Source organism: Ovis aries, chromosome 2, assembly GCF_016772045.2.
Source record: "Ovis aries strain OAR_USU_Benz2616 breed Rambouillet chromosome 2, ARS-UI_Ramb_v3.0, whole genome shotgun sequence".
NCBI classification, from domain to species: domain Eukaryota; kingdom Metazoa; phylum Chordata; class Mammalia; order Artiodactyla; family Bovidae; genus Ovis; species Ovis aries.
The window spans coordinates 44,003,259-44,031,173 of NC_056055.1; positions in this window are offsets into that span (position 1 = coordinate 44,003,259).

Consider the following 27,915-nt stretch of genomic DNA (forward strand, 5'->3'; position numbering starts at 1 on the left):
CTTGGGTCACAGGGCCATTTAAAAATTGTACTTCTTCCATCTTCTCTCTAAAACCAGAGAAAGTGGGGAAGTTCAGGCATTTCCTGCATAACATGGGTTTACCTTGGAATACTGCTTCACTGGGAGTTCCAGGTGAAGGTGCCAATTCATTTCCAAGTCAGAAGGATTTCACATGGTCTTTGTATCTGCCTCTGCTCCAAACCCCAGCTGCATTTGGACTTGGCAGACACAGTCTCCTTCCTCGCAGCCTCTGCTGGCCCAGCACCTTGGACAGGGACACAGGAGGCTGTTTCGAAGACTATTTCTCTCAGGGGGACAATTTACTCTTTGCTCTGTGCATGTCAGCAGAGCTCTTAAATTTTGAAGACAGTTGGATGAAATTGAATGTAGTCAATTTGCATCTTCAAATCGATTTTGTATACATGGGCATGTGCAGTCACCTCTTTGGGGATAAGGGAGGAATTATGTTTGATGGCTCATAGGCAAAAAGTTGACAGTTTGCTCTGTTCATCTTTGACCATGGGCTCTGTGACCTGGTGCCTCAGTTTCCATAAAATGGGAATGGAGTGAGCTGGGTGTTTTCTGAGATCTATTTTGGCTTTAGTATTCACATTTTGTACTTCTGGGGAAAAAGAGGGATAAAAAAGCCAAAGGTCCACGTTACCCTGTGTAGCCGAACTGCAGCTCAGTTCGGGGAGAGTAAAAGTGTGCTTTGCACAGTCTTGGCCTCAGACCCGGGCTCAGTGTTTGGATGTTGTCATGATGAGCAGGTTAGGAGGTGTGGAGGGAGAGGGAGCAAACGTCTTGTGCTCATCCTGCTGCGGGCTCCCTGTAACTGTGATTGGCTGTGGGTGATGCAGAGGATTACCGAATCTCTCCGAGCCTCAATTGCCATGGCCATAATGAGGCCAAACATAACTACCTCCTAGGATGGCTGAGAAGAATAACCAGGAATGCCTAAGATAAAGGCACTCATCAATTTTAGGTCTTGGTTTTGGATCCGGAATGGTAGATTTGGGCACAAACCTGGCACAGCTCATTTCTTCTCATCTCTTCATCTTTATCTTGTACTGTTCCCACAGCTCAAGGACTTTTTCCTGCAACTGTCCTCTTTCTCTCTCCTGCGTCATTAATTTTTACCTCCCTGCCCTGTACTGGAGTGTTCCCATCAGAATACAAACATGCTATAATATCTTCAATTTTTAAAAAAATCTCCTTTGACCCCCACGTCCCTCTTCAGCTGCTGTTCAACTTCTCTGCTGGCTTTGACGGTGAAACTTAATCAGTAACTTGCTTTTTTTCCCCACTTTCTCACCTCTCATTCTCCCATGAGACCATTCCAATCAAGCCTTCATTCCTACCACCTAGCTTAAATAGCTTTTGCAAAGGTTGAAAATGAGTGAAAGTGGTAGTCGCTCAGTTGTGTCTTACTCTTTGTGACCCCATGGACTGTAGCTTCTATCTACAGAATTCTCCAAGCAAGAGTATTGGAGGGGGCATCCATTCCCTTCTCCAGGGAATCTTTCCAACCCAGGGATCTTCCTAAACCTGGGGATCCTGCATTGCAGGCAGATTCTTTGTCATCTGAGCCACCAGGGAAGCTCTTGCCAAGGTTGCCTGTTGCTGAATTCAGTGGTCCATGCCGAGTCCTCGTGTTGATCTGTCTGCAGCATTTGTCACAGCTGACCCCTGTATTTCTTGCAACCCCTTTTCCTCTTTGCTCACACTCACTGTTTTCTTTACCACTCATCTGTGCTGGATTTTCCTCTTCCTAACCTTTTACTATTGAAGTTCCCCAGTGCTTAGTTCTTCTCTCTGTTTCTACTTATATCTCCAATCCCAGCTCCAACCTCATTCCCCTGATTACAGACAGATATATCCAGCTTTCTCAAAGCTGCTGCTTGGTTGTCTCATAGGCATCCTGAATTTAACATATCCTAAGCTGAACATGATGGACATGAGTTTGAATAAACTCTGGGAGTTGGTGATGGAGAGGGAGGCCTAGCGTGCTGCGATTCATGGGGTCGCAAAGAGTCGGACATGGCTGAGCGACTGAACTGAACTGAAGCTGAACACATCTTCGAAACTGGTAATCACATCCTCATTTCAGTAATGGGAGAGTGACCTTTACCAGATATTCAGACCAAACACCTTAGACTCATCTTTGATGTCTCTCTACCTCTCATTCTCTATATCTATTCCATCAGTAGAACAAGGAAGCTCTCTCTATGTTTGAAATAATCCCACCCCAATTCCTTCTTCCCTCCTCCCCCACAGCCATCCTGGAGCAAGTAACCATGCCCTCTTCCTAACTCTTGGAAGAGTCCACTAACTCATCTCTTTGCTTCTGTTCTTCTTATAGTTTGTTATGGTTCAGTAGCTAGTTCATGTCTGACTCTTTGTGACCTCATGGACGACAGCACACCAGGCTTTTCTGTCCTTCACTGTTTCCTAAAATTTGCTCAAACTCATGTCCATTGAGTTGGGGATGCCATCCAACCATCTCATCGTCTATCTTAGGATAATTATGGTTTAGAATGATAATTTTATTTTATTTTTAATTTTTTGAAGTATAGTTGGTTTACAATGTTGTGTTAATTTCTGCTGTACAGCAAAATGAGTCATACATATATGTATATATGTGTAAAATCTTTTTCTGTATTCTTTTCCGTTATGGTTTATCACTAGATACTGAATATAATTCCCTGTGTTATACCATAAGACCTTGTTGTTTATTCATTCTATGTACAGTAGTTTGCATCTGCAAGTCCCAAACTTCCCCAAACCCCTCCTCTATTTCCCTCCATCTTGGCAACCACAAGCCTAATCTATGTAGAATGATAATTTAAAGACATTGTCAGATCATGTTACAAGTCAGTGCAAAACAATCCAGTACATTCTAATTTTATTCAGATAAGTGCTACATGATCTAGGCCTTTTCTACCCTCTGATCTCACTGTTGTCCTTTGCTCACTTGATCCTAACCACATTATTCTCTAACGTGCTGAGATGATCTCACCCCAGGGCCTTTGCACCTGCCATTCTGTCTGCCTGGGATGCCCTTCCGCCCACTGTCATTCTGTTCACTTCCTTACTTCATTCAAGCCTTTACACAAATGATACTTCCTCGGAGAGCCTTCTGTGAACATCCTACCTAAAACACACCTTTGTCATTCTCTATCCACTAATTCTTCTTTTCATTTTTAAACTTTAACAGCTTTATTGAGGTATAATTGGCACACATGCATATTTAAACTACACCATTTTTATAAGTTTTGGCATATCCATCAGTGAACCCATCAGCACCATCAAGATAATGAGCCATCCATTACTCCCAGCTGTCTGCTTTTGTTGCTTTGTAATCTCTTCCTGCCTCTCCTCACACATAAGCAACTGCTGATCTGTTGCTACAGATTAGCTTGCAGTTTCTAGAACTCATATAAATGGAGTTGTATGGTATGTATTCTTTTGTAATCTGGCCTCTTTCACTCAACACAATTATTTTGAGATTCATCCATGTCATAATAAGTATCATTTCTTTTTATTGCTGTGTATTATTTCAGTGCATGCTGACCATTCACCTATTGCTACATGGAATATTTCTAATTGTTGGTTGTTACAAATAAAGGCATGATGGCTGCTGCTGTTTAGTCACTATGTCATGTCTGACTTTGAGACACCATGGACTGCAGCCTGCCAGAATCCTCTGTCCATGGGGTTTCCCAGGCAAGAATACCGGAGTGGATTGCCATTTCCTTCTCCAGGGGATCTTCCCCAACATGAGATCAAATCCATGTCTCCTGCTTGGCAGGTGGATTCTTTAAAAGATATGGTGGACATTCATGTAAAAGGCTTTGGGTGAACATAGTTTTTCCTTTCTTTTGGGTAAATACCTCAAAACATAATGATTAAGTTATATGGTAGGCATATGTTTAATTTTCAAGAAACTGTCAAATTATTTTCTGATGTTTCTGTACCATTTTACAGATAAACCAGTATTGTATGTGAATTCCAGTTCCTCTTCATCCTTGCCAACACTCAGTAATTCTAAAAGCTGTGTTGTGGTAGCTCATTGAGGTTTTAATTTGAATTTCCTTAATTACTAATTATGTCTAACATTTTTTTCATGTGCTTATTTGCCACCCATATGTCTTAGGTGGCAAAGTGTCTGTTCAAAACTTTTCTTCATTGTATAAGTTTTCTGGTTCTGCATGATAAACTATCACAAACTTAGTGACTTAAAAGAGCATTCATTTATTATCTTATTCAATAACATGTAGATTGGAATTTTTTGTTATTATTTTTGCATATGGACATCTGCTGTTTTGGATATTGGTCTATAGTTTTATTGTAATGTATTGGTATTGTAATGGTTTGGTACCAGAGTAATAAAGACTGCAGAGAATGAGTTGGGAAGTATGTCTCTTCTTCAGTTTTCTAAGAGTTTGTATAGAATTGATATTATTTTTTCCGTAAAATTTGGATAGAATTTGTCAGTGAAACCATCTGGGTTTGGAATTTTCTTTGTGGGAAGAACTTTTTCTTAATAGATACAAGGTTATTTAAGTTTTCAATTTATTTGTGATAGGGTTTTTGTATTAATAGTTTCTATATTTCAAGAAACATACCCATTTCATTTAAGTTGTCTAGTTTATTGACATAAAGTTTTTAAAGTAGTATTTTCTTATCATCATCTTAATATCTGTAAAATCTGTGTTGATGTTAGCTTTCTCATTCCTGATATTGGTAATTTATCGCTTCTTTTTTTCTTCCTGATTAGCCTACTGGAAAATCATCAATTTTACTAATCTTGTCAAGGAGCCCTCTCTTGGTTTCATCGATTTTTTAAAATATATTGCTTTACTGTTTTTTATTTCATTGATTTTTGGTCTGATCTTTATCAATTATTTCCTTCTACTTATTTTGGGTTTAGTTTGTTTTTCTTTTTCTAGTTTCATACTGTGAAAACAGAGGTTTTGAGACTTTTGTTTTCCTGCTGAAATTGTGTTTAGTGCTACACATTTCCCTAGAGTATTGTTTTAATTCCATACTACAAATTTTACTATGTTGTGTTTTCATTTTCATTCAGTTCAAAATGCTTTCTATTTTCCATTTTGATTTATTCCTTGGAGTGTGAGTTGTTTAGAAATATGTTGGCAAATGTCTCAGGGCTTTCCAAAGATCTTTGTTGCTGGTTTCTAATTTAATTCCATTGTAGTCAGAAAATATACTTTGTATTACTTGAATCCTTTTAAATTCATTAAAACTTTAAATTTGTGGTCTAGAATATGGTCTATTTTAGGAAATGTTCTGTGCTCACTTGAAGGGTACGTGTAGTCTATATTTGTTGTGTGGCATTTTCTATAAATATTAATTGGGTCAAGTTCATTGATACTGTTGCTTAACTTTTCTATGTCCTTATTGTTTTCTTTCTTTTTTTTTTTTTTCTCCTCAGGCTTCTCTAATCCCATTGCTTATTGCTTTCCTATCTACTTGTTCTATCAATTATTGAGGGAGAAGTATTGAAATTCTTGGCTGAAATTGTCTCCTTATAGTTTTATCAGTTTTTGCTTCAAGTATTTTGAAGACTTTATTATTGGGTGTCCTGATGGCTCAGACGGTAAAGAATCTGCCTGCAGTGCAGGAGACCCGAGTTTAATCCCTGGGTCAGGAAGATCCCCTGGAGAAAGGAATGGCTACCCACTCCAGTCCAGTATTCTTGCCTGGAGAATTCTATGGACAGAGGAGCCTGGTGGGCTACAGTCCATGGGGTCGCAAAGAGTCGGATATGACTGAGCTACCAACACTTTCACTTGGGCTTCCCTGGTAGCCTAGATGGTAAGGAATCCACCTGCAGTGTGGGAGACCTAGGTTCGATCTCTGGGTTGGGAAGATCCCCTGGAGGAGGGCATGGCAACCCACTCCAGTATTCTTGCCTGGAGAATCCCCATGGACAGAGGAGCCTGGTGGGCTACAGTCCAGGGGGGCATAGAGTTGGACACGACTGAGTGGCAAAGCACACACAGCACACGCATCTTTTGATGATTGTTTGTCCTGTTGATGAACTGATGATTTTGTCATCGTGAGGTATCTTTCTTTACCTCTGATTATACTCTACTCTGTAATCTACTCTGTCTGCTGTTATTATAACCACTCCAGCTTTCTTTTGGTTGGTGTTTGCAAGGTATATCTTTTTCCATCTTTTGCTTTTATATTTGTGCTCCTTATAGGTGGGTAGCATACAGTTGTACTTTGCTTTCTTCCCAATCTGACAACCCATGTCTTCTATTTGGAGTATTTAGACCATTTACATTTTATATGCTTATTAGTAGAATTACCTACCTGGGAATATTGTAGGGTTCACTTTATTTACTTTTTGTCTCTCAAGAATCACAGTCCATTGTTTTCTGAGGTTCACTATCTTAAAGATAATTGCAAAAATAAAAATCATTGCATAGTATACATATATGGAATCTAGAAAAATGGTACTGATGAGCCTGTTTGCAGGGCAGGAATAGAGATGCAGACATAGAAAATGGAACTTGTGGATACAGCAGGGGAAAGAGAAGATCGGGAGAATTGAGAGAGCAGCATTGAAACATACATATTACCACAAGCAGAATAGATACCTCTTTGGGAAGTTGCTATATAACACAGGGAGCTCAGTCTGGTGCTCTAGGATGACCTAGAAGGGTAGAGGGGCTGTGTGGGAGGGAGGTTCAAGAGGGAGGGGACCTATGTATACATGTGGTTGATTCAAGTTGTTGTACAGCAGAAATCAATACAACATTGTAAAGCAATTAGCTTCCAATTAAAAATTTAAAAGTGGAAAAAAATCACATTGTATGTTTTGTTAATATTTTGAATGTTTTAGGCAGAATGTTAATGATTCCTTTTACTTGAATGGAAACCTTAATCTTCCTTTATTTTTCCATAGTTTTTATCACCACCTGGAATATATATTAATTTGTTTTTCTTTCTTATAAAAGCTGCAGGAGTGAAGGAAATTTTCTTGTTGTCCACTATCTAATTCTCTTTAACAAGAACATTTCCTACGACATAACAGGTGATTGGGCTTCCCAGGTGGTGCTAGTGGTAAAGAACCCCGCCTGCTGATGCAGGAGACATAAGAGAAGCTGGTTTGATTCCAGGGTTGGTAAGATCCGCTAGAGAAGGAAATGGCAAGCCACTCCAGTTTTCTTGCCCAGGGAAATCTCATGAATAGAGGAGCCTGCTGGGCCATAGCCCATAGGGTCACAATGAGTTGGACACGACTGAAGTGACTATGTATAATAGATGATCAGTAAATGTTTATTAATGAAAGAAAGGATGAGTCAGTGAATGAATGCATCTTAGCACCTAGCCACCATTCCAGCCGCAAAGATCTGCTCATGTTCCCTGTTCCTATCAGGTCTGTGCCTGTGTGCTTCTGCTTGCTGGTTTCTGTCTGACAAAACCCTTCTCTCTCCTTTCTGAAATATTTACTTGTCTTTCAAGCTCCAACTCCCATATGACCTTCTCCATAAATTCTTCTCTCATTATTCTGGCTAACCCAGATCTCTCCCTCCTCCAAGCCATTTTAGCACTTACAATCAGAGCCATATAAGTTATAATTTTAATGTTCCCTGTTAAGGTAATGTGAACTCTTTGAGGACCTTCCTCATTCTATTCTTCTGCATCTAGCACAGTGTTGTTTCCAAGAAATATATACTGGACTGCTATATTTAAAATGGATAACCTACAGGGTCCTGCTGTATAGCACATGGAACTCTGCTTAGTGTTATGTGGCAGCCTGGATGGGAGGGGAGTTTTGGGGAAAATGGATACACATATTAATATGTGGCCAAGTCCCTTTGCTGTTTATCTGAAACTATCACAACATTGTTAATCAGCCATACTCCAATACAAAATAAAAAGTTTAATGAAAAAAATTAAAGGAAATACATATTGTTAATGATGGGGGTCTCTGCTCTTTGTATATCTTGTGGGTGGAGAGTATCTCTTGTTCTTTCTCAGTTTCCATTCTTTCCATGGTGTCAGAAAAATATTTCATGAGCTAGTGACCTGTCCTCTTTGACGTTTCCAGAAACCAGAGTGTTTTAATTGGTTTAGAGCAGAGGAAATGGAAGATATTTGAGGTTTACAATCAGAGGAGAGGGTTTAGAAATTCTTTTCTGGAAGAAAAGGGAAAAAGAGTTGGAGTGAGGGACTAATATTTCATAAGCATTTATTCTATCCAATCATTTTGTTTATTATGTCTTTCAATAGCTTCCACCAAACCATACCCTCGCTACGCTAATATCAAGGCTGACATGTTGAAACAATATTGCTTGCTAATGTGGATTCATAAAAGAGAGTGATTGGGTTTATGGCAAAATATACTACTCTGGAGTGAAATGTGTTCCCTGGTAGTGTGATGGTATTTGGAGCCTGGACCTTTGGGAGGTAATTAGAGTTATATGAGGTCATAAAAGTGGGGCCCTCATGATGGAATTAGTATCCTTTTAAGAAGAGATAACAGAGTTCTGTTTCTCTTTCTTCAATATGAGCATGTGGCGAGATCAACACCACCTGAAAGCCAGAAAGAGTGCTCTCCTGGGAACTCAACCATGCTGGCACCCTGATCTATTTTCAGCTTTCAGGACTATGAGAAAATAAATTTCTCTTGTTTAACCTCCTCCGTCTACGATTGTTTTGGCAGCCCAAGCTGACCAAGACACACACCCATGAGTATGTCATGTCTCAGGAGGAATGGCAAGAAGAAGTCATGTCTCAGGAGACACAGGCCCGTTGCTTTCCTTGCTTGGCCTTGATGAAGAATCATATAACGTTGATATTTCCAGTAGATACCCCTGAGAGTCACTCCAATATATTGCCCAGTTTTTCTGCTTCCTCTTTTGGCAGGCAGTGAGAAGGCCATCCTGCTGTGTGATTCTTCCTGACGCTCTCGCCATGTCATTGGGTCCAAAGTCACAGTGTGGCTATAAAAAGGCGTTAGAGGCCCCCTAGTTTTGTGGCTCCATGCAGCCCTTAGGAGGATGTATTCTTCCTCTGTTAGATCATGGGCACAATGCTCTGTGCCCTTGAAGCATGAGGTTAGCTCCGAGGGTGAACTATAGGACTCTTTGGTCCCACTCAGCAGTATATGATAGTCACTAGAAAGTAGCTCCATCTACCGTGAGCGTCTAATCCACATTGATCACGCTCCAAATCCCCATCAGGCCTCCATGAGGTTCCCTACTGGGGCACCTCTCTCCTCTTGTGCTTTGTGTCCTTACCTCAACTGGTGGGAGCATCTCCCCCCTGCTGCCATCAGATACTATTATGTAACCCTTCCCTATACGGTTTAATTGCTAAGTCATGTCCGACTGTTATGACCCCATTAACTGCAGCCCACCAGGCTCCTCTGTCCATGGGATTTCCCAGGCAAGAATACTGGAGTGAGTTCCCGTTTCCTTCTCCAGGGGATCTTCTCGACCCAGGGATCAAATGCGGGTCTCCTGTACTGCAGGCATTTTCTTGCATTGCAGGTGGATTCTTTACCAATTGAGCCTCCAAGGAAGATATCAAACAGTATTATGTAACCCTTCCTTAGCTCATGTGTGATTGAGGGATGGTCTCACTACCACCCCTCAGCTGTCCTGGAAAAATACTTGGTTCTTCTCCTCGTAGCAGCGTATGAGCATCAGCGTCTGCTCACTTACGCAGTTAATGCTTCCAGGGGGATCTCATCCCCTCAGAAGCCCCTCTCTCCTTCAGCTGGGATTGGTCTTTGCCTGCAAATAGGAAGCTTATTATTACATAGAAAGAAGATACCTTGGAAGGTTCCCAGCCAATCAGAAAAACCGATGCCAGCACTTTTAAGACCCTGAGCCCATCCTGGGGGAAGGTCTACAGTGACTTCAGTTCCATTCTAGGAACATGGCCATGTGGGGCACCAAAGATAACAGCTTGGAGGTTTTTTCTGTTTTGAAGTTTTTTTTTTTTTGTAATAATGTTTTCTATTTCAAGAGAAACTCAGTTTTACAAATTCACCTACTCATGTTTATGGCTTTAGGTCTTTTATCTCTCCAGCCATCAGGGAAAGAAATGACTTTGGCAGAAGTAAAGGTGGACTGGCCACTCTTATCTCTGTCAAGCTCAGGGGACTGGCTGTCAGATCTCCCAGCTAAATGACAGGGACGTTCTTCTTCTAGAGTTGATCTTGTTCCCTGGCAAGCTGGATGTGATTTGTCTTAACACTCAGATTCCCTTGTCAGGTATGTTTGGACATATGGCTTTGTAAAAGTGGTGTTTTGAACTCTATTTGTTTGCACTCCTGCTAGAGCTGGTTGTTGGTAGAAGGGGAGTCTTGAGTAACTGAATTTGCAGCAGCTTTGCTTGGGCTCCACTGGGAGCCACTGGGGGATGGGCAGACTACATCTCCATGTGACAAATTTTACACACAGTTGTCCTTCTCTACAAACTCATTTATGAACAGAACCCATGGTGTGGAATGGTAGCTTGAGGAATACATCTGCGTGAAGTTTTAGTGGCATCTCTTCTCTACTGGGCCACCTTTGGCAATATTGACTCTTTGTGAAGTCAGCCCAGCTTGGGTTAACAAAGATTAACCAAAGGATGGATAATCTAGATTGGGTAGAAAGGGAATATATCCCTCTTGTTTAAATAGAAGGCATGACTGTCCCAACCCATGGGTCAACAACTTTACACTGGAAAAGTTAGGGGGCTGAAATGGGTGGGCAAAAGAGCTTTTGGGGATCTCAACATATTTTCTCTCCAGGCTTTTTAAGGTATAGATCGCATTTATTGGCAGACTGAAACTTAAAATTGAGTTTAGTTGCTAAGTGTTCCAGTAAAATTGGGTCTTACCCTGCTGGCTCCTAGTCTGACAAGAACAACTTAATGATCAAGATCAAGACAAAACAAACCCCTTCCTAGAACCAAAAAATGAACACACACAAAATTAACTGGATTAGTGAAGACTGGTACAAACAAAAAATCAAGTGTCCAACGGGGACTTTAAAGTCTGTTTTAAATTTTACATTACCTGGAAAATACTTAGGCATAATAAAACTTAGTGAGATGACCTGAATATGATTGATAGATCTGGTAATGAAAACAGACTTTAGGATGATTACATGAGGCACACCATGGGGCTTAAGACTGTGGGGCTCAGATTCCAACTGAGTCTTGGAGGCTTGTTCTCCCAGCTCTAAAAAGCCATCCACCTCAACATTAACAGATCGCAAGTTACTCTTGGTGAAGCCCCTCACATTGTGTAGAATAGTAGCTCATTGTATTAAAAACTGTAGTTGAATACCATGCCAGAGAAAGATCCTTTGTGCTAAGAGCTATTAATGACTCTGAATGGTGGGTTCCCTGCCCTAATAACTTGCTCAGCTTTATTGAGTCTATGAGCAGTGATTGGCTGGACAAAGATGATAAGTTTATCCCATCTTAAAGAAGGAGATCTCTCTCTGCTTCTCCCGAACACACACTTACAAGTTTGTGAACATTTCATAGAAAGTGTCTCTTTGATGAACTCACCAAAGCCTGGGTTTTTCAGATCAATGCTTTATATGAGAAACAAATAGACTTTTGGATAAGGCTTTTCAACCATAGACAATGTCTTTAAGCAATTACCAACTGGTGGTAAAGTCCACTAGGAACAATATTAGATCATGTGTGGTTTTGGTTGACTCTTTTCTAGCCTTTATATTGATTATGAACTAACACACAAGCTCATCAAAGACCCACAGTTATTGATACCTATATGTACTCAGTGGGCTTCCCAGGTGGCTCTAGTGGTCAAGAATCCATCTGCCAAAGCAGGGAGACATAAAGGATGTGGGTTCGATCCCTGGGTCAGGAGAATCCTCTGGAAGAGGGCATGGCAACCCATTCCAGTATTATTGTCTAGAGAATCCCATGGACAGAGGAGCCTGGTGGGCTACAGTCCGTAAAGTCACAGAGTCAGACATGATTGAATTGACTTAGCATGCATGCATGGACTCGGTACTACAATTTCATAACAGCAGTCAGGGTTAGTCGATGGAGCAGTAAAATCAGAAAGTGTTTTGAAGCCCATCATTTCAATTTGTTTCTTATACTTTCGAACTGTGGTGCTGGAGAAGACTCTTGAGAGTCCCCTGGACAGCAAGGAGATCAAACCAGCCAATCCTAAAGGAAATCAACCCTGAATATTCATTGGAAGGACTGGGTGCTGAAGCTGAAGCTCCAGTATGTGGTCCTGTGCCTACGTTCTACATCTGTGACTAGCAGTAGGGTCTTTTCCCTAGTACCTATACAGCTCCCAGAGTAGCCTAGTATGGGTAAGGATTTTCTATGAAAGCCCATACATGGTGCTCCTGTGCATATCAACTTAAAAAATTCCAGGCTAAAATTCTTATGTCCATTCTCCGTGGTGTGGACCTGCCCACTCATTCATCTATGTGTTGGGACTGGCCCAAGACTCTTTATCAAGAAGGATCTCAGTTTTGCCTGCTTGTTGGCTCCTCCAGTTGGAGAAAGAATGGCTTCTCCTCAGTCATTCTTCTTGAGGGGCTCTTCAACCCTACAAGAAGATAGCACCTCCACTTTTGGCCCTGTTGTTGATTAAGGTGATAGGTTTGAAATGGTAGCTGAGACTGGCCACACTCTGGGTGCTTTTCAGGGTGGACAGTCCTGAGTTCATTGTCTCTCAATATTGACTTTAAAAAATTCTGCTAAGAAAAGCAATATGTAAGGAGATTGTTCAAGTGAAAACCTGGAGTCTGGAGTCTAAATTCTAAAGGGGCTGACATCTATCCTAGGTCAAGTCCTATCACTAGAGTCTGGGAATGAGATCTTATTACTCTGTCCTTCCTATATTCTCTCCCCTGAATCCTATTGTTTTCACTAGATGGGCCTTTGAGGGGTGCTCTGCTCCTAATCCATATCGGGAGTGGTTAGAAAATCTCAGTGGTGTTTACTACAAAGGCATTGCTCATTGCATCTTGTAGGGTCCTCCTTTAGAGGCTTTCACAGAATGTCATCTCTGTCCTAGTTCAAGTATGGCTATGCATGCATGCAAGCATGTTAAGTCTCTTTAGTCATGTCCAACGCTATGGACTGTAGCCCACCAGGCTCCTCTGTCCATGAGATTCTCCAGGCAAAATACTGGAGTCGGTTGCCATTTCCTCCTTCAGGGGATCTTCCAACCTAGGGATCAAATCTACATCTCTCATGTTTCCCACATTGTCAGGTGGGCTCTTTACCGCTGGTGCCACCTAAGCCCCAAGTATGGCTATAACTCTGGTCACCTGGTGTTTCTCTTACAAACACTGTGAACCACATAAATGACCAACCTTCCCTTTCCACATTAGCTTCTATAACACTTGAGGTTATATGTGTGGCCAGCTCTTAGCTCTTTACCATCTTCATTTTTCCAGCCTCATTTAGGGACTCTGCTTCATTTCTACCTTAATTCTTTTCCTTTTTTACATGAGTTTCAACCTTTATCTTTTTGACTTAATATGATCTGATAAGCCCTCTTCAAACTTACCTGGAGCAAAGTGAGGATCAGTTCAGTTCAGTTGCTCAGTTGTGTCCAACTCTCTGTGACCCCATGGACTGCAGCATGCCAGGCCTCCCTGTCCATCACCAACTCCCGGAGTCCACCCAAATCCATGTCCATTGAGTCAATGATGGCATCCAACTATCTCATCCTCTGTCTCCCCCTTCTCCTCCTGCCCTCAATCTTTCCCAGCATCAGGGTCTTTTCCAGTGAGTAAGCTCTTTGCATCAGGTGGCCAAAGTATTGGAGTTTCAGCTTCAGCATCAGTCCTTCCAATGAATATTCAGAACTGATTTCATTTATGATGGACTGGTTGGATCTTCTTGCAGTCCAAGGGACTCTCAAGAGTCTTCTCCAACACCACAGTTCAAAAGCATCAATTCTTTGGCACTCAGCTTTCTTTATAGTCCAGCTCTCACATCCATAATATGACTACTGGAAAAACCATAGTCTTGACTAGACAGACCTTTGTTGGCAAAGCAATGTCTCTGCTTTTTAATAAGCTGTCTAGGATGGTCATAAATTCCATGGATGGAGGAGCCTGGTGGGCTGCAGTCCATGGGGTCGTTGAGAGTCGGACACAACTGAGTGACTTCACTTTCACTTTTCATTTTCATGCATTGGAGAAGGAAATGGCAACCCACTCCAGTGTTCCTGCCTGGAGAATCCCAGGGACGGTGGAGCCCGGTGGGCTGCCGTCTGTGGGGTCGCAGAGTTGGACACGATTGAAGCGACTTAGCAGCAGCAGCAGCAGCAGGATGGTCATAACTTTTCTTCCAAGGAGTAAGTGTCTTTTAATTCTATGGCTGCAGTCACCACCTGCAGTGATTCTGGAGCCCCAAAAAATAAAGTCTGCCACTGTTTCCACTGTTTTCCCATCTATTTGCCATGAACTGATGGGAATGGATGCCATGGTCTTTGTTTTCTGAACATTGAGCTTTAAGCCAACTTTTTCACTCTTCTCTTTCACTCTCATCAAGAGGCTCTTTAGTTCTTCACTTTCTGCCCTAAGTGTGGTGTCCTCTGCATATCTGAGGTTATTGATATTTCTCCCAGTAATCTTGATTCCAGCTTGTGCTTCATCCATCCCAGTGTTTCTCATGATGTACTCTGCATATAAGTTAAATAAGCAGGGTGACAATATCCAGCCTTGACGTACTCCTTTTCCTATTTGGAACCAATCTGTTGTTCCATGTCCAGTTCTAACTGTTTCTTCCTGACTTGCATACAGATTTCTCAGGAGGCAGGTTAAGTGGACCTAATCACATGGACCACATCCTTGTCTAACTCAATGAAACTATGAGTCATGCTGTGTAGGGCCACCCAAGGTGGACAGGTCATGGTGGAGAGTTCTGACAAAATGTGGTCCACTAGAAAAGGGAATGGCAAACCACTTCAGTATTCTTGCCTTGAGAACCCAATGAACAGTAGAAAAAGGCAAAAAAGATAAGACACTGAAAGATGAACTCCCCAGGTATGTAGGTGCCCAATATTCTTCTGGAGATCAGTGGAGAAATAACTCCAGAAAGAATGAAGAGACAGAGCCAAAGCAAAAACAATACTCAGTTGTGGATGTGACTGGTGATGGAAGCAAGGTCCAATGCTGTAAAGAGCAATATTGCATAGGAACCTGGAAAGTTAGGTCCATGAATTAAGGCAAATTGGAAGTGGTCAAACACGAGATGACAAGAGTGAACATCAACATTTTAGAAATCAGTGAACTAAATTGGACTGGAATAGGTGAATTTAACTCAGATGACCATTATATCTACTACTGTGGGCCAGAAGGAGAAGGCAATGGCATCCCGCTTCAGTACTCTTGCCTGGAAAATCCCATGAACAGAGGAGCCTGGTGGCCTGCAGTCCATGGGGTTGCGAAGAGTCAGACATGACTGAGCGACTTCCCTTTCACTTTTCATTTTCATGCATTGGAGAAAGAAATGGCAACCCACTCCAGTGTTCTTGCCTGGAGAATCCCAGGGAAAGGGGGAGCCTGGTGGGCTGCCATCTATGGGGTCACACAGAGTCAGACACAACTGAAGTGACTTAGCAGCAGTAGCAGTTGGCAAGAATATCTTAGAAGAAATGGAGTAGCCATCATAGTCAACAAGAGAGTCCGACATGCAGTACTTGGATGCAGTCTCAAAAACGATAGAATGATCTCTGTTCATTTCCAAGGCAAACCATTCAATATCACTGTAATCCAAGTCTGTGCCCTGACCAGTAATGCTGAAGAAGCTGAAGTTGAATGGTTCTATGAAGATCTACAAGACCTTCTAGAACTAACACCCCAAAAGATGTCCTTTTCATTATAGGGGACTGGAATGCAAAAGTAGGAAGTCAAGAAACACCTGAAGAAATAGGCAAATTAGGCCTTGGAGTTCAGAATGAAGCAGGGCAAAGGCTAATAGAGTTTTGCCAAGAGAACACACTGGTCATAGCAAACACCCTCTTCCAACAACACAAGAGAAGACTCTACATATGGACATCACCCGATGGTCAACACCAAAATCATATTGATTATATTCTTTGCAGCCAAAGATGGAGAAGCTCTATACAGTCAGTGAAAATAAGACCAGGAGTTGACTGTGGCTCAGATCATGAACTCCTTATTGCCAAATTCAGACTGAAATTGAAGGAAGTAGGGAAAACCAATAGATCATTCAGGTATGACCTAAATCAAATCCCTAATCATTATACAGTGGAAGTGACAAATAGATCCAAGAGACTAGATCTGATAGAGTGCCTGATGAACTATGGACAGAGGTTTGTGACATTGTACAAGAGACTGGGATCAAGGCCATCCCTGAGAAAAAGAAATGCAACAAAGCAAAATGGCTGTCTGAGGAGGCCTTACAAATGGCTGTGAAAAGAAGAGAAGTGAATAGCAAAGGAGAAAAGGAAAGATATACCCATTGGAATGCAGAGTTCCAAGAAAGAAAGCCTTCCTCAGTGATCAATGCAAAGAAATGGAGGGAAACACTAGAATGGGAAACATTAGAGATCTCTTCAAGAAAATTAGAGATACCAAGGGAACATTTCATGCAAAGATGGGCTCGATAAAGGACAGAAATGGTATGGACCTAACAGAAGCAGAAGATAATAAAAAGAGGTGGCAAGACTATACAGAAGAACTGTACAAAAAAGATCTTCATGACCCAGATAATCACAATGGTGTGATCACTCACCTAGAGCCAGACATCCTGGAATGTGAAGTCAAGTGGATCTTAGGAAGCATCAGTATAAACAAAGCTAGTGGAGGTGATGGAATTCCAGTTGAGCTATTTCAAGTCCTAAAAGAAGATGCTGTGAAAGTGCTGCACTCAATATGCCAGCAAATTTGGAAAACTCAGCAGTGGCCACAGGACGGGAAAAGGTCAGGTTTCATTCCAATCCCAAAGAAAGGTAATGCCAAAGAATGCTCAAACTACTGCACAATTGCACTCATCTCACACGCTATTAAAGTAATGCTCAAAATTCTCCAAGCCAGGCTTCAACGGTCCATGAACCGTGAACTTCCAGTTGTTCAAGTTGGTTTTAGAAAAGGCAGAGGAACCAGAGATCAAATTGCCAACATCTGCTGGATGACTGAAAAGCAAGAGAGTTCCAGAAAAACATCTATTTCTGCTTTATTGACTATGCCAAAGCCTTTGACTGTGTGGATCACAATAAACTGTGGAAAATTCTGAAAGAGATGGGAAAGTGAGGATTTATATGAGTAAATAATAAACTCCAGGGCATGATGTTGTTATATCCCCTTTAAAGATAAGGAAACTGAGGCCCTAAGAGCAAATCAACTTGCCCAGTGTTGTAAAGCTGGTAGTAAGCAGATGGCTGAGGTTGAGCTCAGTCAGGCCTGGCTGACTCTCTAACCTTCTTTCTTCTCACTGCCCCCCAATTCCTCATGCTCAGAAGTACACTCAGAAAGAGGTGTACTGGTCAATGAGAGGAGCTGCTAATACAAGGAGCTGGTGGCGTGAAGTTGATGAGAACTGAAAGCTACACATCTATTTTACATCTAGGAAGGACATATTTATGGAACATTTCAGTCATCAGGGTATAAGTAATCTGCAGAATCAATCCCAATTGTGTTGTAAACTTGATTAACTGAGACTGGTTAGCTTGAGTAATTGAATTGTCAAGTTAACTGAGAGTTAACTCAACAGACTGTACTTTTCCACCCTGACTATTGACAGTTTTCTTGTAGTCTCCGTTTTCCTGCCTTGGTTCCTATACTGTGATGTACGTGTTGGGACTCTTAGTATAATTATAGATTTCATTCAATACCTAATGCAGTGCTCTTAAAGAAAGACCACATCATGCCTCTTGATTCCATCAAATGTTAGGAGTTCTCTTGGGCCTTGGGGTCAATCTTGTGTTAAATCAGTTCTCTCTGAGCAAGATAGTTGATGGACAAACAGAGTGTGGAGCCAGGACACTACCGAGCCCACTGCAAGCTTGCATTTATATTATACTTCAACCCACTCCATTGGCTGTCCAGTCCTCTGACCTAAAATGAGGAGGGCTCTTCATAAAACTGCAGAGACAAGTCTATTTTGCTACAATTTGCCTATCTCACATGAAATCAAAGACCCCAAATTACGTTTCAGTTCTGCAAGCATTCCCTTCGGCAGGATTCTGGTTGGTCAGGATTTTGTTTGCCTGTGTGGCTTCCTCATTATCCAAAACCATTTATTGCATTCCTTTTGTGCCCGAAAAACATGCTGGGCTTTGAGAATAGAAAGATGTATGGAGCCTAAACAGTGAAAAGAAAGTGAAAGTTGCTCAGTCATGTCTAACTCTTCACGACCCTATGGACTGTAGCCCGCCAGGCTCCTCTGTCCATGGAATTTTCCAGGCAAGAATGCTGGAGTGGGTTGCCATGCCCTCCTCTAGGAGATCTTCCTGACCCAGGGATTGAACTCAAGTCTCCTGCATTGCAGGCAGACTCTTTACCATCTGAGCTACCTGGGAGGCCTGTATGGAGGCTAGATAAGTTTAATTTCATGGCAGTGAGCAGACCAAGCTGGTTGTGGCTGGGAGGTACACTGAAGGTGATATGAATCCTCTTCTGTGGTGTATCAGAAAGAGAGCCGGCCTTGACTTCAGACCCACCCCTAACCTTCTGTAGAACAGGTGGATACTTCCCCTAGAAGTTCCCCTTGCTGAACTTCAGTTTCCTTGTCTGTAAAATAGGGATACAAATGGCTATTCAGAGCTTTGTCAGAAAGATCAGGGATAGTGTACATGAATCTCCAGCACATAATAGATGCTCAATAAATGATAGCTGGTAATAGAGTGCCTCTGAGTGTTTTCTGCTCAGAAAAACAGAGAAAACTTTCAGAATTGTTTGGAGAACTGTTGGTATCATTTCTGTGAGGTCCCCATAGATGGCAGGTTGAGGAGCCAAGGCTGCTGTGAGTTACAGTCTGTGGACATACGTGTCTATAAATTGCCCCAGCCTGTGTAAATGCGCGATTGACTGCAACCATCTGCATCATCGTGAAGATACACGTGTGCTGCTGTCAACCCTTCTACAGCCTCCGGCATCCGCTTTGCCCATTCATCAAGCCCCATGGCTGCCCAACAGAAAGAACTCTGTGTGCCTTGCTTGTTCTGCACACTTTATACTGAGAGAGAGCAAATTGATAGGAGAAAATGTGATTTTGTTCTGCTGAGGAAAAGCATGGGGGCTGTAGGGAGTGTTGGGGAAGGGGAGCATGAAAACGAGTGAGGTGCAGAAAGGATACAGATGGAAGGGAAGGGATACTAAGAGAAGGGAAGGTGAGGGCTGGCAGAGTGGTCCCTTGTCTGGGGGTCTGCAACTTCCCATGGGTCCAGAAAGGTGTTTTGCATTCACAGGTTGAAATGACAGCCACAAAACTGGATGAAGGAGCCAGGCATTTTGCTTGCTCGGGCTGGGTCCATGGTCCACACGAGGGACTACCCAACCTCTTCTGTTCTCCATCACACCTTCCTCTTCTCTCCTTCCATCTCCTCTTTTCTTTCCTTTTTGGTTTGAATTTTCCCCCCGCTCCCTCTCTCCTCCTGCTTCTCCCTCTTCCCACTCTCCTTTTCCAACCCCCAGGGCTGGTGCCAGGTATTCATTTCACTAACTGAACTTTTCCACCGCCCTCATCCCCTAACCAAGCCATTAACACCCCGCAGCTCAGTGGGATGCACGCTCAGCCTGTTATTAACCTCAGTTCAGCTGCCAACCAAGCCGTGTGCAGACTGATCCTGCAGGGAGAGGTGGACCTGGATGTCCTGTGAAATGATGGCATCTGAACGCTGCCTGGTCCAGGCAGCCCAGAGTCATCGGGCAGGATGGGGGCAGGAGGCCTGCGGGGGTGCTGGAGGGTGGGGAGGGTGGAACATAGAGGGAGTGAGACAGTCCAGAGCCACCTCCCAAGGCCTGGCTAAGGATAGAGAGGCAGCCTGAGCCCGTGTGTCGCCCAGGGGAGCAGACAGAAGCATGGGGAAGCCAGAAGGGCCCTGGGTCCTCATTATGGAGGGTCCAGTGTCCTCCCAGGTACTTACTTGCTTTGAGCCTCTACTTTCTCAGCTTTCAGATGGGAATGATGCCTTGTCCTGCCCCTCACGGAGCTCTAACGAGGTTTGAGTGAGGGAAAGGGAGGGAAAGCACTATGAGGCATGGCGGGTCAGTTTGGCTGTCATGACAAAGCATCCCAGACTCAGGGGTTAAACACGGTCCTAGAGGCTGGTAGTCCAAGATCAAGATGTCAGCAGGATTAGTTTCTTTTCAGACCTCTGTCCTCAGCTTGTAGACAGCCATTTCTTCTTCCACTGTCTTCATGTCATCTTCCTCTGTATATATTTGTGTCCTAATCTCTTTTACTTACCAGGCCACCAGCCATACGGGATGAGGGTTCATCTTACAGACCTCATTTTAACTTAAGTATCTCTTTAAATACTGACACGCAAATTGGTGAAGAGTTCCATATATTTTTGGGTGAGGGGTGGGGGGCTTCCCTGGTGGCTCAAATGGTAAAGAGTCTGCTTGCAAAGCAGGAGACCTGGATTCGATTGCTGGGTTCGATCCCTGGATTGGGAAGATCCCCTGGAGAAGGGCATGGCAACCCCCTCCAGTATTCTTGCCTGGAGAATCCCCATGGACAGAGGAGCCTGGTGTGCTACATACAGTCCATGGGGTCGCAAAGGGTCGGCCATGACTGAGAGACTAAGCATACACATGGCTGCTGCTGCTGCTAAGTCGCTTCAGTCGTGTCCAACTCTGTGCGACCCCATAGATGGCAGCCCACCAGGGTCCCCCATCCCTGGGATTCTCCAGGCAAGAATATGTGAGTGGGTTGCCATTTCCTTCTCCAATGCAGGAAAGTGAAAAGTGAAAGTGAAGTGAAGTCGCTCAGTCATGTCCGACTCTTAGTGACCCCACGGACTGCAGCCTACCAGGCTCCTCCATCCATGGGATTTTCCAGGCAAGAGCACATCTCTTTAAAGGAGCTTCCCAGACACCTCAGTAGTAAAGAATCTGCCTGTCAATGCAGGAGACGTGGGTTTGATTCCTAGATCTGGAAGATCCCCTGGAGAAGGCAGTGGCAACACACTCCAGTATTCTTGTCTGGAAAAGCCCATGGACAGAGGAGCCTGTGGGCTACAGTCCATGAGGTTGCAAGAGTCAGACACGACAAAGTGCACACACACACATGCAAGAAAGGACATGAAGGAAAACACCTGCCATCTGTCATCACACCTTTTCCTAAAAGAGAGGATATTTTAACATCTGCTGCCGCAAAGAAGAGAGAAGGGACATAACCTCAGAATGATGTGTAGTCCTTTAAAATTGAATAAATATAGCATCGGGGAAAAATTCTCTCCATTGCCCTTTTTAAACTAATTTTGCTGAGGTGGATGAAAACTTCAGTAATCTGACCTGACATTTAGCTCATTATGCCTGCGTGTGAGCGTGTAACTTGAGTATGAGTCTGTGTGAGAGGAGGGGAGTATATGAACGTCTCCGTGAGAGTGAGTTTGTGAGTGCACGAATGAGTGTGTTTGCCGGTATGTGTTGGGGATGGGGAGGGGTGAGGTGTGTGAGTGTGATGGGAGGAAGGGGAAGGGGCACGGTGGCAGGAGCTGGAGTTTGCACTTTATCCCAGAACCTTGACTTGCTAGCAGCCTGCTCAGTTACGAGGGACATTTCTCCCTTCTGTCCTGCCCCTCCTCCACTTTCCTCTCCTCTTCTCCCCTACTCTAATTGCCCATTCCCTGGTCAGTCGGCAACCCCGCCAGACTTCTCACATCCTGCCAAGAAGAATTGCTGTTGTGTAAAGGAACCTTTACATCCTCCTGACACACAGTCACTTTAGGAAGAGAAACTGGGCCAAATCCTTATTCAGCAAAGGACTCAGCTCCCTCGGGGCCTGGCCCTGCCTGAGTCTCTCACGTGGTTCGCAACCTTGAGTCACTGATGCTGCCCTTCAGCTTCCCCACCCCAGCTGGGACAGAGCCACAGGTGACCTTGAAGCTTCCTGCAGGGACCCTTTGGTCCTCTCTCCTTGTTTCAGGGGGCAGAGCCACTTGATCTTGGTTCACACCACTGGACTGAGGCTTCAGGTTCTCCCTGGCTGGCCCCAAACCAACTTTTGGCTCCTTTGCACTACCTTAGGGCAAGAACTTGCACCAGTCAGCCAGACTGCCACCCCATTCCTCCATAATTCTGCACCTTATTGTCTCTATGATTTTTGTAGAAATTAATTTTATTTTTTAATTGAAGTATAGTTGATTGAAAATGTTGTGCCAGTCTGCTGTACAGCAAAGTGACTCAGTTTTACACATACAGTTCAGTTCAGTTCAGTTGCTCAGTCATGTCCTACTCTCTGTGACCCCATGGACTGCAGCACGAAGTTGGTCCATCACCAACTCCTGGAATTTACTCAAACTCATGCCCATTGAGTCAGTGATGCCATCCAACCATATCATCCTCTGTTTTCCCCTTCCCATTCTGCCTTCAATCCCTCCCAGCCTCAGGGTCTTTTCCAATGAGTCAGCTCTTTGCATCAGGTGGCCAAAGTATTGGAGTTTCAGCTTCAGCATCAATCCTTCCAATGAATATTCAGGACTGATCTCCTTTGGGATGAACTGGTTGGATCTCCTTGCAGTCCAAGGGACTCTCAAGAGTCTTCTCCAACACCATAGTTCAAAAGCATCAATTCTTCGGCTCTCGGCTTTCTTTATAGTCCAACTCTCACATCCATACATGACTACTGGAAAAACCATAGCTTTGACTAGATGGACTTTTGTTGGCAAAATAATGTCTCTGCTTTTTAATATGCTGTCTAGGTTGGTCATAACTTTCCTTCCAAGGAGTAAGAGTCTTTTAATTTCATGGCTGCAGTCACCATCTGCAGTGATTTTCGAGCCCCCCCAAATAAAGTCTGCCACTGTTTCCACTGTTTCCCCATCTATTTGCCATGAACTGATGGGAACGGATGCCATGATCTTTGTTTTCTGAATGTTGAGCTTTAAGCCAACTTTTTCACTCTCCTCTTTCACTTTCATCAAGAGGCTCTTTAGTTCTTCTTCACTTTCTGCCATAAGAGTGGTGTCCTCTGCATATTTGAGGTTATTAATATTTCTCCCGGCCATCTTGATTCAGCTTGTGCTTCATCCATCCCAGCGTTTCTCATGATGTACTCTGCATATAAGTTAAATAAGCAGGGTGACAATATCCAGCCTTGATGTACCCCTTTTCCTATTTGGAACCAGTCTGTTCCATGTTCAGTTCTAACTGTTGCTTCCTGACCTGCATACAGATTTCTCAAGAGGCAGGTCAGGTGGTCTGGTATTGCCATCTCTTTCATACACATACAAACATTCTTTTTAAAATATTCTTTTCCATTATAGTTTATTGTTGTTATTTAGTCACTAAGTCATGTCCCACTTTTTTCTGACCCCCTGGACTGTAGCTCACCAGGCTCCTTTGTCCGTGGGGTTTTCCAGGCAAGAATACTGGAGTGGGTGGCCATTTCCTTCTCCAGAAGATCTTCCAGACCCAGGGATTGAACCTGCTTCTCTTCCATTGGTAGGTGGATTCTTTACCATTGAGCCACCTGAGAAACTCCACTGTAGTTTATCACAGGATATACTGAATATAGTTCCCTGTGCTGTACAGTAGGACCTTGTTGTTTATCCATTTTATATATAATAGTTTGCATCTGCTCTTATGACTTTGTTTTGAAAGTTCTCCTCTCCTGGGAGTAGTGCCCTCTCAAATGCCCAATTTCAAAGTTCAGCTAAATGCCACCTCTTCCAGGAAGACTTTCTACATCACTGCAATGAATGCTGACTTTGCCAACCAAGATGAGGGGAGTGTAGGGACTGGAGTCCAACCTCCAAATCTTCCCCCATTTTTTAAAACTTGTGCTCCTGGCACTGGGCCTCTCATTTGCCTCTAAGGCACAGTTTTGTTTGAGATGATAACACTGAGATTAATCTCCTTGTTGGTCCCCTGTGCTGATTTCACCCACTGTTTTTTTAAAGCCACACTTTTGTTTTTACTGTTCTTAAGTCTTTTAATGTTTTTACTGTTTCTGTCTTTTTATGGAGTCGTTTTTTTAATGCTTATTATTTCTCATTGATTTTACTTTCTCGTTTAGTGTTTACTATAAAAGAGGAAATAGGAAATGGCAGTGTGAGGGGAGGGCTGGGCATCCTGGGCTTAATGGGCTGGGTAGGGGAGAAGGCGGCTGGGCTTTGAGTCAGACAGAGACAAGTGAGTCCAATTGCACCCCTCAGCCACTCATTACTCGGGGATCAAATCTACCTCTTGCTTGGAGCCCCAGTTTTCATCTGTAAACAGACCTGAGTACACCAGCTTGGGAGAATGAAATTAGATAATGCCTGTACAACTCGAAGCACAGTTTGTGGGCCCTTCTAGGTACTCACACAATAAAATTTCTGCTCTTTCATTTCACTCCCCAGGCTGAGCCCAGAGCTGGTCTTTAAGGAAGCCCTGGCTTGGATGTGAAAGGAGCACCGTTAGCCTGCACAACACCTTTCTGCGAGTTGGAGAAGGGCGCCCCTATGGGCAGACAGGGCACTGCACTGGGAACGCCAGAGCTTGGCTGGAACCCACACCCAGGGCTTATCTGAGCCTCAGAATGATGGCTGAAGGCAGCCAACCTCATGTTCACCATCCCACCATCCCTCCATCCCACCAGCCTCCCATCCCCAAGGCTGAGTTGATCGCTGTGAGGCCAGCCCCAAAGGAGCCTAAGGGGAACTGTTAGGCAAAGGTGTTCATGCTGAGAACCTTCTGGGGATAGGGGGTTGGGGCCCACATGCCTCTCTTCCCACGTCTATGCCACCAGGTGTGGGCCTCCCACTTCCTTCCTTTTGTATTTCCCATCGCTCTGTATTTTCTAGTGTATTGCAGGTGCTTAATAAATGCTTCTCTTGTGATGTACAAATGTGAGGGGACTCAGGGAACAAGCTGTGGAATAAAAGGAAAATGGCCTATGGACCGTTGTGGCCCTGCCCCCAAGTTGCAGCCTCTGTGGGCCCAGGGGTGACACCAGGTCCTGATTCTCCTTCAGTCTCAAGCTCACAGACACTGTTAACTGGCCAAATGCATTGCCACAAGTTTCTGTTGCATTTTCTAGGCACTCCTACATTCAGACAGACCTGCAGGAGCCAGACAAGGTCCCTTTCACCATGCATTTTTAATATCCACGCGAGAGTTGACTCATTGGAAAAGACTCTAATGCTGGGAGGGATTGGGGGCAGGAGAAGGGGACGACAGAGGATAAGATGGCTGGATGGCATTACTGACTCAATGCACATGAGTTTGAGTGAACTCTGGGAGTTGGTGATGGACACAGGGAGGCCTGGCGTGCTGCAATTCATTGGGTTGCAAAGAGTCGGACACGACTGAGCGACTGAACTGAACTAAACTGAGGTCTGTGGAAGATTAAGTGCTCTTGGGGTAAAAACTCTGACTTAATCTCATTATTTGGAAAAGGTGATGGCACCCCACTCCAGTATTCTTGCCTGGAAAATCCCATGGAGAGAGGAGCCTGGTAGGCTGCAGTCCATGGGGTCGCTAGGAGTCAGACACGAATGAGCGACTTCCCTTTCACTTTTCACTTTCATGCATTGGAGAAGGAAATGGCAACCCACTCCAGTGTTCTTGCCTGGAGAATCCCAGGGACGGGGGAGCCTGGTGGGCTGCTGTCTATGGGGTCACACAGAGTTGGACATGACTGAAGTGACTTAGCAGCAATCTCATTATTACGCTTCCCTTCAACAAATCCTCACTGAGCACTGACTCAGGGCCAGGTCCTCTTCTAGAACTGGGGACTGGTGGTCAAGGAGATAGTCGCAGGCCTATTCTCGGGGAGCTGGCATCTAACTGTATTGTCAGTGATGTTCTTTGTCACCTGTTTGGTCCCAGTTCAGAGGGACTCAAGCCACAGATATTTGGGAGCAGTAGCAGGGCATGGTGTGGACAGGTTTGGTGTGAGAGGGGAGCGAACCAGTGCTGGAGGAGCAGTGAGAGGGTGGGAGGGGCAGTTCCTCCTAGTAGCACCTTGAGGGTTGGCTGTGTTCCGTCTCCATTCTGTCACCTGCTGCTGCTGCTAAGTCACTTCAGTCATGTCCGACTCTGTGCGACCCCATAGACAGCAGCCCACCAGGCTTCCCCGTCCCTGGGATTCTCCAGGCAAGAACACTGGAGTGGGTTGCCATTTCCTTCTCTAATGCATGAAAGTGAAAAGTCAAAGTGAAGTCGCTCAGTCGTGTCTGACTCCTAGCGACCCCATGGACTGTAGCCCACCAGGCCCCTCCGTCCATGGGATTTTCCAGGCAAGAGTGTAACAAACATAGCTGCTAGTGCAGGAGACATAAGAAACGTGTGTTCGATCCCTGGGTCAAGAAGATCCCCTGGAGGGGGGCATGGAAATCCATTCCAGTATTCTTGCCTGGAGAATCCCCATGGACAGACGAGCTTGGCTGGCTACAGACCAAGAGTTAGACATGACTTAAGTGACTGAGCTTGCAGGCTGCATGAACCTACCTATCTACCTTGTGCCTCTGGAACCCCAGGCCTCACACCATGCTCATCAGCCATTTAACCTGCTGTGGCTCCCTGGCCCATCCTCTGAGCTCCCAGCTTCATATGTTTGTTTGGGCATATCCTTCTGTTTGAAATGTCTTTATCCACCTCCATTGTCCCTTGGCCGATGATTAGTCATCATCTGGAGCTTTTTATTTTAATAGAACTTGAAACAAATACTTTTATTGCTGGGTTTTCTTTGCTGCTTGGACTTTTCTCCAGTTATAATGAGCTACTCTCTAGCTGTGGTGCACAAGCTTCTCCGATTGTGCAGCAAGGGCTCTAGGGCACGCGGGTTTCAGTGCTTGTGGCACACAGGCTCAGTAGTTGCGGTTCCTGAGCTCTAGAGCACAGGCTCAACAGTGGTGTTACATGGGCTTAGTTGCTCTATGGCGTGTGGGATTTCCCAGAGTAGGGATTGAATCCAAGTCTCTTGCACTGGCATGTGGGTTCTTTACCCCTGAGCCATTAGGGAGGCCCTTATGTGGGGCTTATTTCATGCATTGCCTCATCCAGGAAGACCTTCCTTGCTCTCACAGGCTGTTTTCGGGACACAGAGATCTCCTGGGGATCTTGCTGAGAGCCAGATTCTGATTTAGTAGGTCTGGAGCAGGGCCCACAATTTGCATTTTCTTTTTTTTTCTCAGAGAGATGTTTATTTTATTTATTTATTTATTTATTTTAGTTTCATTTCTATTGAATATTTTATTGTGTATGTAGACCAAAAAATGTTTTGGTTGATCATTATTGACTGAATTGTGTTCCTGCCCAGAATTTGTACATTAAAACTCTCCCCCCGACTACCCCCCCCCATGCAACCCCCCCCCCCCCCCGTAGATTATATTTGGAGACAGAACCTTTAAAGAGGTAATTAAGGTGAATGATATCATGAGGGTTGTGCCCCAATCTGATACTTGGTCTCCTTTTGAAAGAGGAAGAGACATCAAGGAAAATCACAGAGCAAAGGTCATGTGAGGACGCAGCAGACAGTTATCTGCAGGTCAACAATAGAGTCCTCAGGAGAAAGTAAGCTGCCAACATTTGATTTTAAACTTTTAGTCTATAGAACTGTAAGAAAATAGATGCGTTCTGTTTCACAATTTGCATTTTCTTGCAAGCTGCCAGGTGATGCTGATGCTACTTCTTCCCGGACCACACTTTAGATAGCAAAACAGTCTAGGCTATTGAGTTTGGCTCAGAGTAAAATGTTTAACATTAGTCTTTTGCAGGTGAGGGCCTCCTTTGAAAACTAAGTGAAAGT